This window comes from Coptis chinensis, chromosome 4 (assembly GCF_015680905.1).
Source record: "Coptis chinensis isolate HL-2020 chromosome 4, ASM1568090v1, whole genome shotgun sequence".
In the NCBI taxonomy this organism is placed as follows: domain Eukaryota; kingdom Viridiplantae; phylum Streptophyta; class Magnoliopsida; order Ranunculales; family Ranunculaceae; genus Coptis; species Coptis chinensis.
In genome coordinates this window covers 103747556-103761477 of record NC_141459.1, presented here as the reverse complement: position 1 = coordinate 103761477, position 13922 = coordinate 103747556, and the positions used below count along the sequence as shown (strand labels likewise).

The window sequence follows — 13922 nt, the reverse complement described above, 5'->3', positions numbered from 1 at the left end:
GCATACGTTTACCATGAAGCTACACGACCAGTTTCAGATAATCAGTTCTAAACCACCGATCTGCTGGGTTTACCCAGAAAATCCAGATCGGACCGGTGAACGAAGGGAGAAAAATTAACGAACTGCCACTTTCGTGGACACCAGTTCTCTGTATCAACAAAAACGAACTGCTCAGGCAAGCCTGAAAACACAGCTCTTCCAACCAACTGTCCTGTCTTTTCACATCCCGAAAAAATGGGGCAGCACGTTTTCTTCTCTGCAACTGATCAGATCCTGTCACATGCTGAAAACTCGTCAAACGTTTGCACCCACCAGCTCACATGGTTAACACGAGCCATTCCTCACAGGTCGTTGGAGATTTCCACCTCTCACATACTCCACGCGCGCTACCGATCTCTCTCAGCAGGTCGTTCTCACAACCTACTGAGAGGGGGCTGTGTAGGGTAGTGATATTTTCTATCCAGCACGCGCCTAACATGGTGGAAATAACACATCGACCTATGGACACAGGTCGCATCCATGAGCCAGTAGAACGCTACAGACAGATCGCAATATCATGCGAACTACGCTAGGAAGTGACACAGACCCCCTATCCATAAGCAATCATGACTAAAGGTGTACTTGTACATATATTGATCGTCATCCATCGGGTCACGCCGCCAAGCTACTTGTACGACCGCCACTCCACATCATTCACAGCCAGGACCTATGAGAATCAGTTCTCCGTGCTATCCTAATCTCCACCCCTCGTTTAGGACATCCTTTACACGTGGAGAGCAAGGATACACTCTCAATCTCTATAAATACCTCTCCTATGAACTACGCCAGACCTGATTCTACTCTCCCACACAAAACCTAGAGTAAGATATGTAGGCAGTTCGCTCTCAAGTCGAACTCGGTCTCATCCAAAAACCTATTTCAGTCCCCCAGTGACTGTATGTAAAGGAAAACCACATCACACCTTTACAGTGAGGATATCTTGTATTATTTTTTAACTCTGTCAGAGTTTTAACTAGCATTTTTGGTGAACTCTGTCAGAGTTTGGTGAACTCTGTTAGAGTTTTAACTAGCATTTTCGGTGAACTCTATTAGAGTTTTAACTAGCATTTTCGGTGAACTCTGGTCAGAGTTTTAACTAGCATTTTCGGTGAACTCTGGTATTCGATAAAATGTCTTCAAGTGATTTTTGTTGAGTTTTTACTAATTTGCTAAGTTGGGATAAGTTGTTTTTTAAATAATATGTTGAGCAAACATCCAAATCTACGATAGTGGATCTTTAGCTCAAAGGGCAGAGCAGTTTGGAGATATCCAAAAATGATGGTGGTTTGAATCCACCGAGATCCTCTAATAACAAAAGTTCATACAACAAAACTGGTATTTCGGTATTTCCTATTATTTTTGTTATCTCAGATCATTCATACTGATAAGAGAAGCACTCTTACCATGTAAAACAAAAAAGAAAATAAATCAAAGAAACTGTTACGTACAATGAAGCCACTGTGGAGACAAGACAACTTAACTCCTAAAAAGACAAAAAAAAAACTAATGAATCTATCAAGATGAGGGGAGCAAAATCCGTTGTGTTCACCTTCCCAATAGCATTACTCAATTTGGCAAAAGCCTCTACTTGCAAGAACTCAGGCAGAACCTGCAACAGAAAATTATAAGGAGAGGCAGGAAGAAATATAAAAATGAAGAGGGAAAGAGAATAACTTCTTGACCCTAAAAAGAAAATATGGGTATTACTCACTTCTGCGCTTGAAGCAGCATAGTTTGATAGTCTATGAGTCTATCCATCAGTTGAGACAGCACTGTCTTGATGTTGACAGTTGGCTGAGAAACAAAAAAGAAGGAAGTCTTAGCTACCATTTGTCACATTGATCATAGCAGCTGCTTCCCTGGACATGGTCTTGGCATCACTACTTCACAAAACTCAATCATCTTAAAACAAATTCAAGGTCGACACCCTCTATTTGACTGAGGGCATGTAAATTTTTCCCAACCTAATAAGTACATAGAAGGCAATCAGAATACTTATAAACTAATATTAGAGTAGGAGATTAAAAAAATTCAGTAAAATGATCTGATCCAATTCAGACTACTGATAATACCAGATCCCTGAGCTCGCTCTCCTTTTCCCGCTTCTCTTTTTCACAGACAGGACCCTGCAAAGAAGTTAAGAAGATAGCCCAAATTGCAAGGGATCACCTACGAGTGTGAACTAGTAAGTAGTATAAGATTGCATGATCACAATAACAACAGGTTCTTGTTAATAAACGTCAAACATGTTCTTCCAAATCTCAATAGAAACTTATAGCCATTACTGAATGTGGTTGCTAGCTTGCAGCGTACACATGAAGACTCTCTTAGAGTCTTAGTACCACCAACGTGCAGAAGCTAGTATGCACTAATAAATGTACCTTAAATGGATATTGGTGGATTCAAACCACCATCTCTTAAGATGTAGTGGAGATCCACTAGCATTCTCAAGCGCTCTACCGTTTGAGCTAAATTCCATAAAGAAAATAACACACAGTACCAAAAATATCCAAATAACGAAAATTATGTGTCGATACGCAAAGTCATCACCCTCAGGGGCGGACCTAGGAGAGGGCTAGACCAGGCTTCAACCCGGGGTCTTTTTACTGAAAAAAGAAAATACTATACCACCTAAATATAACCCAGGTGAGAAAATAAAACTTGGTTGTTTCTAGACTATTTCATAACTAGTTAGCTATGGTCTGACAATACTGATAGATAATATTTACTATGTATTCTCTCATCGTTCTTTTAGCTGGCCGATTTCCAGTCACATGGTTTCCACAAGATTACAAGAATACGTAACCAAGCTCCCCATAACTTCAATGCAACTCAGACCAGATACTGCAAAAAGTTATCTTGGATGAACATATAAGTTAGTTCTACAACGGAAATGCCATCTTTGCTTTTGGCCATGGATTGAGCTACACCACATTCAATTACAATAGCATTTCAGTGACTCCTAAATTTATTTCACTTGAATGACAGTTATCGATGAGATGCAGACAAGTCGGGTCCTGAAATTGCATTACTTGATTTGGTGGAATGTAGACTTTAGATATGTGAAAATTGTTGTTTGAAAATTGAAATGTTAATATGGTTCGTTGGTTATGAAATTTTGTATGTTATGTGTTAATATGTCGTCGTGTCGAGATGTACTGTTTTTCTTCTTTGGATTTGAATTTTGGTGCTTGTTAGAATCGAAATTGTGGAAAGAAATGATTTTGACGCCCGCAAGACTCGTAAAATACCGTTTAAATAGTTTTACTTTTTAAATAGATTTGTAGTCGAACTTGATTAGATATTTTGATGAATTAGTATATATTTGGCTACTTGTGAATTCTGGTGTTTCAATTGTTTCTTTGGAATGTATCTATTTTTTTTTTTTGTTCAAGACTCTTGCTATTATTGTTTAGCCCGGAGATAGTTGAAATGCTGGATCCGCCCCTGGTCACCCTTAAAGTTCACCAATTCTACTTCCAATTAACATTTTACCCACATTCAATTTCACTTAAATTAAATATGTTACAAGGCAAATTAAACAAAGAATCTTGCTCTTGCAAATTAACAGAACAAACGCCTCGAACAATTCTCTATAAGACATGACAGAGAAAGAGATGTTTTGAAGGACACCCGACACTTTTTCCAGAGACCTGAACTTCAGGTATTGATTCCAAATCCAAGTACCTTTGGACCAAACTTGTAGATGCAGCCTGAAACACTCGCCAAAACAAAACAACACCACTACATAAACAATACTTTTAGTTCAGAAATACGACAAAAAATTACTATCTAATTTACACACCACCTTTGGTTTCTCCGACTGAAACAAACCTACAAAAACCAAATCAAATTACACATCCATAAACACAACCTAGATCAGCACTTTGCAATAACTTCAAAAAAAGAAAAGGGCAGACCTAGATCAGAATTGTGTTGGAATACAAGTTATCAAACTTGGTATAACCATATATAGGTTTATGCTAAAGAACTAAACTACTAAGCAGTTCCTGTGTGATGCAAATTCCACGAAGAAATAATTAAACTATAGGTGCATTAAAATGCAGAATATAATTTTTATTAAAATTATAAAATAAGAAAAAGGTGCATTTAAGACCAGCAGAGTTTTATTTCTGGGCAGACATTCACCATCAAACCATTCATATGCTAAAAGTAGTATGTACAAGCCTTTCTCAGCTTTAGGGAATTTTGAGGGTCTCTTCTAAATGCAAATAGAGATAGGGGCAAAAAAACATAAAAATTTGTCCTTTCATCTTTGATCTCCTCTTTTGTTCATCTCTTCATCTTCAATTGCTTGGACTTGGTAGATGTATCACCGAACTCTGACAGAATTCACCGAAAATCCTAGTTAAAACTCAGACAGAGTTCACCGAAAATGCTAGTTAAAACTCTGACAGAGTTCACTGAACTCTAACAGAGTTCACCGAAAATGCTAGTTAAAACTCTGACAGAGTTCACCGAAAATACTAGTTAAAACTCTGACAGAGTTCACCGAATATGTTAGTTAAACTCTGACAGAGTTCACCGAAAATGCTAGTTAAAACTCTGACAGACTTCACCGAAAATGCTAGTTAAAACAATATTATAGACAATATTTGTGTATGTCATATATTCAAACAATATTAAGTAATGTTTAAACAATATTTGAGCATATCATATTCAAGGTAATTACTCAAAACAAGCTTATGTTTTTAAACAAATTGATTTTGCCAATATTTATGGCTTCTACTTTTGTATATTATCAATGATCTGTGGACAACTGAAAAACCAATTTTTGCCAAACCAGTTAAAAACCATGGCGGTTATGTACTTTTATCGTTCCTTTTCCAAATTGTTTTCTGATGAACTCCTTGGTGTTGCTTGATCACTTTATCGATTTTGTTGCACAGTATGAGCACTGGAATCTTTGAAGAGGCAAATTTTTGAATCAAACTCGAAATCAAAATGTGAATCAAACTCAAAATCAATTCGTGAATCAATTTGTGGGTTTCAAAATTTTGGGTTATGAATTATAGCTATTGTTGTTGATTTTGGGTTATGAATTTTGGGAAAAGAAGAACCCAATTTCGCGTGGAGGATAACCCAATTTCACGTTTTTTCCTTTTTTTCGTTTTTTTGTTTTTGAAATACTTTGAAATTTTGAAATTTTGAAATTTTGCGATTTTTGAGTGAATTAGATCTGATGATCTTGAGAAGAGATCTGAGGGACCAGGAGGGGTGTGAGATAAGGGTGGCACTGTAGCCTAATTATCACCGTATATCTATATCTTTTTAATATTAAAGCTCCCACAAAGGGTATTTTTCAAGCTCTATTAAAATTCCACGTCAACTCCTATTAAAACGTGAATTCCTCTTCTATTAAAACAAATTATAGCACTTCTAATTAAAGCAGGAATCATTCTCCTATTAAAATGGGAATTCCTCCCCTATTAAAAATGAAAAATTTAGCATATCTAATTAAAACGGGAATTTATTCTCCTATTAAAACATGATCTCTCTCCCAATTGAAAAAACGGGTTTTTAAGACTTAATTAAAATTTCATTTAAAACAATTTGTTAGAAAATTAAAACGGGTTAGCGACTAAAACGGTAGTCCCAATTTTCTAAAAAATATCTAAATATTTTCAAAAGAGCCAGTGCATATTAAAATTCCACGTCATCTCCTATTAAAATAGAAATTTCTCTCCTATTTGCAAAACGAAAATCTTTTTTTACAACAGGAATTCCTATCCTATTATAATATAAATTATTCTCCTATTAAAACAAATTCTAGCACTTCTAATTAAAGCGTGAATCCTTCTCCTATTAAAACATAATCTCTCTCCCAATTGAAAAAATGGGTTTTTAAAACTTCATTAAAACTTCATTAAAAATAATTTGTTAGAAAATTAAAACGGGTTAATGACTAAAATGGTAGTCCCAATTTTCTAAAAAAAATCTAAATGTTTTCAAAAGAGCTGGTGAGTATGCGCGAATGTTTTCAAAAGAGCCAGTGCGTATGCACGGGCCTACAAGCTAGTATATATATATATAGTTACGAAATAAAACAATGATCAAACATCAAAAACAAAGAACTTTACTGGGTGGGTATCTACCTATGGAAGCGGTTGTGCCAGGTGGCTGCCTACTCTTTCAGGGATCAAGCCATACGTAGTTCTTTCTTTAGAGCTTGACAGTTCAATAGTAAAACTCGACAGTTCATCACTTCATCACTAGAACTCGAAAATTCAATACTAGAACACGACAGTTCAACACTAGAACTCAACAGTTCAATAGTACTAGTCACATATCAGAGCAAGAAAGATTAGCTAGCTTGGTTTCAAAACCAAGTTCCCACCATCCAACTAATCACTTAAAAGAACATACGAAGGATGGCGTAAAAATACCGTGAATCACTAAGCTCATCCACCATTGAATAAAAGAATGCAAATATGGACAAGCAAATGCAGTAACCACACTATATCAAGCACTACAAGTATAAGGACCGTACCACCTCATATAGCTAACATGTATTTAATTTAGAATAGTATCATATCTCACAAAATTCATTAGTATATATCAATTAACCAATTATTGCATACTTTATTTAATATAAAAGGAGGATGAGAAAATGGTCAAAGTTGGATAGATGCTTAGTCAATGCTGCCTGGACATCTCTAACCTTGGCCACAAGTGTGGAAGTTTTAACCCAGGGAATATCAGATCACTGCCCATTGGTTATGTCTTTCATTTGTTCTGGTAAAAGCCACCCACCTTTCAGGTTTTGTAATTTTTGGTTGCTTCACAAAGATTTCCAGGCTTCTCTCAAGGAGTGTTGGGATATACCAGACCATGGTAGCCCACCATTCATGTTGACAAGAAAGCTGAAAAGTCTAATGCCAGTGTTGAAAGGTTGGGCAAGATCCTTGAGTAATGACATTCAGATGATGGTTGAAGAAGCAAGAATGTAACTCCAGTCAGTGCAAGATTTGTTACATCGGAATCCGTTGGATTGTTTCCTTAGTGCTCAAGAGTTTGAGTTGCGAGAAAAGCTATGTAGCTTGATTAAAATGGAGGAAGCAGATATTTTTCATAAAATGGATATCGATTGGTTATGCTTCGGAGATAAGTGTAGTGCATATTGTTTCAATGCGCTGAAGGAGAAAAAAACTCGAAACTTTGTAGGGGTTATAACATATGCACAAGGCACAAAAAGAGAAGGGAAGGATCAAGTAGCTGCTGCTTTTCTCCAATTCTATTATGAACTTTTGGGGGTGTCCTTCGAAGCATATTGTGACTCTAGGTTTCTAAATAATCTCATAGTAAAGGAGATTGATCAAAATACAAGCATCTCTCTTATCTCCCCTATTACTCTATTAGAAATCAAGGAAGCCTTATTCGATATGGAGGATAATAAATCACCAGGCCCTGACGGTTATAATGCTTGTTTTTTTAAAGAAAGTCGGGATACTATTGGAACATATTTTATCAAAGCTATCCAATATATATTCATACACAGGAAAATTATTGGAGGAAAAAATCTGTCTCATCCCATAAATGAAAAATGCATCTTCAGTTGGCTCTTTTCGACCCATAGCTTGTGTGTCGAAAGTAATAACCAACAGGATGAAGACTTGCATCTCTGAGCTAATCTCAAGTTCCCAATCAGATTTTATACCAGGGAGGTCTATTCAAGACAATCTTCTCTTAGCTCATGAGCTATTAAGGGGGTATTCGAGAAAGCATGGCCAGAAGAGATGTGCAATCAAACTTGATATTAAGAAGGCGTACGATTATGTTTCTTGGCAAGCTGTTGAAGCCATTTTGTGCAGATTCAAGTTTCCTACATATTCAGTTATGGTGAATGGGATGCCTGAAGGCTATTTTGAAGGAAAAAGAGGACTTCGGTAGGGTGATCCAGTCTCTCCGTATTTGTTTGTACTTGTCATGGAGATCTTGAGTTCACTTCTCCACCAAGATTTGCAGATGAACAGAATTAGTGCTCACTCAAAGTGCAGGAAGCTAGCCATATCACACCTCTGTTTTGCGAATGATGTGCTACTCTTTTGTAAAGGCAATATTGAATCTATGAATGCCATAAGAGATACTCTGAAATCTTCTCAGATGCAACAGGGCTTCAATTCAGCAATGATAAGACTACACTTCTCACAGGCAGCATGAATGAAGCAGAAAGGTTAGAGTTGGCAGCAGTTTTGAATATCTCAGTGGTCACTCCACCTATTACCTATTTTTAGGTCCCCCCACCGCAACGCAGACTTGGCATCAGAGAATGTTTGCCGCTGATAGAGAAGATTTCTGCTAGAATATCTAACTAGAAGAATAAAGATCTCAACAGAGCTGGAAGAGTGCAATTGGTGAAATCAGTCCTATCTTCTTTTCAAACCTATTGGGCTCAAATTTTTGTCCTTCCTAAGAATGTGATAGAAAAGGTGGCTAAGTTATGCAACACGTTTATATGGGCAGGGCCAAGCATGGAAAAGAAGATGCATCATACAAGTAGTGCGACCCTCTGACTAGATAAAGAACACGGAGGGCTTGACCTCGTTGACCCTAGAGTTTGGAATAAAGCAGCATACTGTGGCCTAGTTTTTAAACTTGCGCAGAAATCAGACTGTCTATGGGTTAAATGGTCATGGCAACATCATATCAAGCAAAAACATTTTTGGACCATGAAAGCCCCGAGGGACTGTTCATGGGTGTGGAGAGGTATAATGAAACACAGAGAAATATCATGGAAGTTCATTAGATATTGTATTGCAAATGGCAATGGTACTAGCTTCTGGCATGACCCATGGTGTTCAGGCCCACTTATTCTCAATGGTCAAGCCAGAGCACTACTAGCACATGCAGTCCCAGAAGATGCAAAGGTGTCAGTAGTGATAGCTGATGGTGGCTGGTCAAGGATTATCACTGATCTACAGGAGTGTGAGGTAAAGGAATGGATTATGAAAATGGAGATTAATGCCTACATCACAGAGGACCAGGTTACATGGACACCTAGCAGCTCAGGAGAATTCTCTACATCATCAGCATATTCGGTCCTAAAGAATGTGAGGAGTAAAGTCAAATGGTTCAAGATAGTATGGGGGAAGTACTCAGTTCCAAAGCATTCATTCACAGTTTGGCAATTGTTTTTCGGAGCTCTTCCAACACAGAATCGACTGATGGCGAAGAAGGTCATAAGAACTACAAAATGTTGTTTGTGTGGCAACCATGAGGAAAGTTCTTCCCATCTGTTTTTCGATTGTTCCTACTCTAAATTAGTCTGGGAAGAGTTCAAGAGGGCTATGGGACTACCAGTCACTGTTAGAGCATCCCATGATGAATGGTATTACTTAATGCGATTAAGCAGATCGAATACTATGGTGTCAGAAGTGATTAGAGCATTCATTTGTGCAGCAGTGCAAGCCATTTGGACTGAGCAAAATTGGAGGTTAAAGAAAGACCGAGTTAAAGCAGCTGACGAGGTAAGTCAAAAGGTCCTAAATAGTATGAAGATTTACATGGGGAAAACACTGGAATTAGTCTAGGAAGATGTGGGAACCAAATTGTTGTTGGCAAAGTTGGGAATCGAGGTAAGAGTCAAAGACAAAGAGGAAGATGGGTTAAATAGGAAAAGCCAGAGGTGGGTACAGTGGTTCTGAACGCTGATGAGTCGGTGCAAGAAGGGGTGGCAAGCTATGGAGGATTCTTGAGGGATAGTTATAGGGAAGTGATAATGGCGTACAGTGGAATAACTAAGAGGTTGTCAGTGATCTATCAGGAGCTACTCGCTGTTTTAAAAGGGTGGGAAGGTGCGGCACAGCTGAACATTAAACATCTTCAAGTGCAATCAGACTCTATGCAGGGGGTCAAGATCTTAACCAAAAAAGGGAAGCCATCGTGGTACTGTAGGAACCTGGTTGTCCAAATTCAAGCTGAGAGTTTGAAGTTTGATCAATTATCCATTGTCCATGTCTTCCAGGAGGGTAACCAAGTAGTTGATTACCTATCGAAAATGAACAGAGAAGAGTGTAATGGTTTTTTGCTCTTTATTCCCCCTATGGATCAAAAAATGCATGTATTGATCACGAGGGATAAGAAATGAAAGTTGTATTTGAGAACCTGATATAAATAAAAGTTTGGGGTATCTGAACCCCTAATTATTTCAAAAAAAAAAAAAGGAGGAAGTAGGTGTACTCATCTCAAACCCACAAAATAGTTAGCAAAAATCTAAAATCAAACGATATCAAGTAATAAAATTGGCGGACAGGCACAACGAAGTTGATAAGTAGCACGCAATGCATCTTTAAACTTACTTATATGCCAGTCTATCAATGTCGGAGCATAAAGGGTGTAATGGTGGACACCGTGATACCGTAAACATTTATACATACTTATAAAATGAATCCCATAGCCATAATGTTGTCTAACAGCAACACATACACTCTCCTAAGAAAAACAGGAGCAAAGTAATTAACCATGCATACTCAACTCCACTATCACATGAAATAGCACCTACACATTAAACCATCAAACACCCACAAGATCAAGCCTCAGTCGTACTCCATAGAATTTGTTCTGTAGATTACATGTATCCATATATATATATGCCAAGCTCCTTGTCAAAAAATCTAATAACAAAGTTTTAGAACATGCATGATAAAACAATAGGATATGTATGCCAAAGGAATCACAATATCGTAATTGGACATAAAAAGGAGAGGGTAGGTCACTTGCCTTGGAATTTGCAAATAAATTCCCAAGTAAGCAAGCTCCCAAGCAAATTTCGTCCTCCAATAAAAACCCACATTCCTCAAGCTTCTATAAAGTATGCATGTTCTAGTTTAGAAAAATCCCACCAATACTCCACGTTAAAATTGAAATTTGTCGATCGAGAATCCAATTGAAATAGTTATTTCCTTTGCAATATCTTTACTGTCTCTCCTTTTTCTTGTTGCCCACATCTTTTAGAGAGAGAGACAGCGAAACCCCCAAAGAGGGAGAAAGAGAGAGAGAGGGAGCTCCCGAGACCAGGGCCGGCTCAAGCCTAGATGTGGCCTTAGGCGGTGAGCCAAGTGAGGACTTTTTTTTTTCTTCTAAACTCATTACAAAATTAACGAAAAAAAAAACAAATAATAGATTATAATATAAGATTCATATTAAAAATGAAACCTCAATTTCACATACAAAAGTGAAGAATAGATTGATTTCCTTCGAAATAAATAAATAATATATACCAATTTGCGAATAAGAGATGATTAATGGACAAATAGTTAAGAACTTAATGAGTAAAATAATGAAAATGGGTGAAACATGAAAGGGTAGTATGTGAGAGAGAGAGAGAGACCTTGAGAAAATCGGCTAATATGTCTTTAATTAAGTGGAGAAGAAGTGGGAGAGGCGCCATAGAATATGGAGATTCTAGCATATAATGTGGGGTTTTCTATTCTCTTTGATTCTTTCCAATTTAGATATCTAACTATGTGAGGACTATCACACAAAAATTAAGATAAGTACGCACTTGTAACCATTGGATTTGTCATGTGACTTCGAGATGCAAATGTTGTAGTGTACTATTGAAATAAATTTTCTTAAAACCAATTCACTCCCGAACTTTAGTGGGTGGGGGAGAAACCAAATTGACTCCTAGTGTCCTTTTTTGTATTTTTTTTTTCTTCAAAAAATAGGGTAATATCAAATGCATGTAAGGAGAAATAAGAAAATTCGGAGGCCTTCTAAATTTGAGGCCTTAGGCAGCCGCCTAAGTCGACTAATAGATGAGCCGGCATTGCCCGAGACTTCTCTCGTCTTCTATTTTTCATCCCACAAACCCCCTTAAGCCCACGGCCCAAAAATATGGGGTTTTACCTACCTCAACATAAGTTATAAACAATCACTATTCATACAAACAATCATTGTTTATATCTCAACATAATATATGATCAGTAATAACACTTATTGGAGTGTAAACAATCATTGTTCATACCTATTTGGGTTGTTCATACCTTAACATGAGTTATTAGCACTCATTGCTCATATAGACAATCATTGTTCATACTTATTTGGGGTATAAACAATCAATGTTCATACCTCAACATAATGTATGATCAGTAAGAACACCTATTGGAGTATGAACAATACTTCAACATATGTATGATCAATAATAACACTTATTGGAGTATGAACAATTATTGTTCATACCTTAACATGAGCTATGAACACTCATTGTTCATACTTATTTGAGGTATGAATATGGGGTATGAACAATCAATGTTCATACCTTAACATAATGTATGACCAGTAAGAACACCTATTGGACTATGAGCAATCATTATTTATACCTCAACATGAGCTATGAACAATCAATGTTCATACCTTAACAAAATGTATGATCAGTAAGAACACCTATTGAAGTATGAACAATCATTGTTTATACCTCAACATGAGCTATGAACAATTATTGTTCATACATTAATATATTGTATGAGGCACGTTCACCTATTTGGATATGAGCAATCATTGTTCATACATCAACATAAGGTATGAACACTCACTGTTCATAATAAAACGACATAAAGGGTAAAATCAAAAAATATTTATTTAAAATTCGAGTTATTTATCCTTATGGGGTTTTTTTTAAAAAAAGTTATGGGGTTGAGGCAGACCCCCTACCTGTTGATTAAACTTCAAAGTGTTACATACATACCTCCCTAAGAGTATGATCACTAGAGGGAGAATCATCACTACAACAATACTAAGCTATAAGGCTTACAGTCATGAGAAACTCATGAACATAGCCCACTCGGGTGCACATACAAAGAATTAACAATATAAAATCATCTAATGTCTGCCACCAAACAAAAGTTTATATCTTAAGACCGGATGATCATTCCTTAGATGTCTCTGTGCATACTCAAAGTTATAGAAAAAAGTCTCACATTCACTGCAAACGTATGTTAAACCAAGAGTATCGTCCGAAATCTCCTTAATGTATCCATCAAGATTTTTACCTTTACATCTTGCCTTGGAAGCTTGCTTAATCATAGCTAAGGTAGGACTAATTTCACTGGCTAAGTGCCCTTGACCACACTTGGAGAGGGTTCTTTTCTAGTTTTCTTAGACCTAACCGTAGTCCATTCCTCATCAGCTTGAGTTTCCCTCTGAACTCTCGACCTTGTACCAGGTGGAGAGATAGGTTGTACTTTATATCTCATCTGCTGGTTCATGGGAGCACAAGCCTTGCTCACCAATCAAGAGGTTCTGGGAAGCATTTGTAACTACAACAACATCCACTTGTACTAAAGTAGTATCCACTTGAACCACAACATCCAAGTCAACATCTTTATGAGTATCTTTAGCTGATGTCACATCTATATGTGTACCAACTACAACCTCAACAACTAAAGCTCTAGCAGTATCAACATTGGTGCTAGCAACCACTTCAACTTAAGTTGGAATAACAACCATATATATATAAGAGAACCATCATGAACCTCACTAATTAACTTGAGATGTAGGAGAAGCCATACTAGCTAGTGATTTCAGCGACACCCACAGGTTGTTCTTTAGTATTGGTATCCCTTATCAATTCACTAGGCTCAATTTGTGTTGTTTCCTCACTGGTAATCACCGGCATAGTACAAAATATCATGATATATTGCGATAAATATCGAGATTTCAACAAAAGATATATTAATATCACGATATGTTTAGAGATATATAAGGCTGCAAATATCCATGATATTTCGATGATATTTGCGATATTTAGAGATATTTAGCAATATTTTGGGATATTTGGCGATATATTGTGTAGGTAACAATTTTATTTAATATTTACTATTATATTTCAAATAAATATAAAATATATATCATGATATATC

The 13922-nt window shown here is 36.8% G+C and overlaps 1 long non-coding RNA gene across 1 annotated transcript; it reads right to left on the bottom strand.

The window, feature by feature from the left end:
* Positions 1 to 1361: 1361 nt before the first annotated feature.
* On the bottom strand, positions 1362 to 2167 carry LOC147506489 (uncharacterized). Its single transcript, XR_015220815.1, has 3 exons — positions 2112 to 2167; positions 1751 to 2003; positions 1362 to 1648 (listed from the first exon to the last, which is right to left on the bottom strand). It is a non-coding gene; the product is annotated as an uncharacterized LOC147506489 (long non-coding RNA).
* Between the last annotated feature and the right edge of the window lie 11755 nt (positions 2168 to 13922).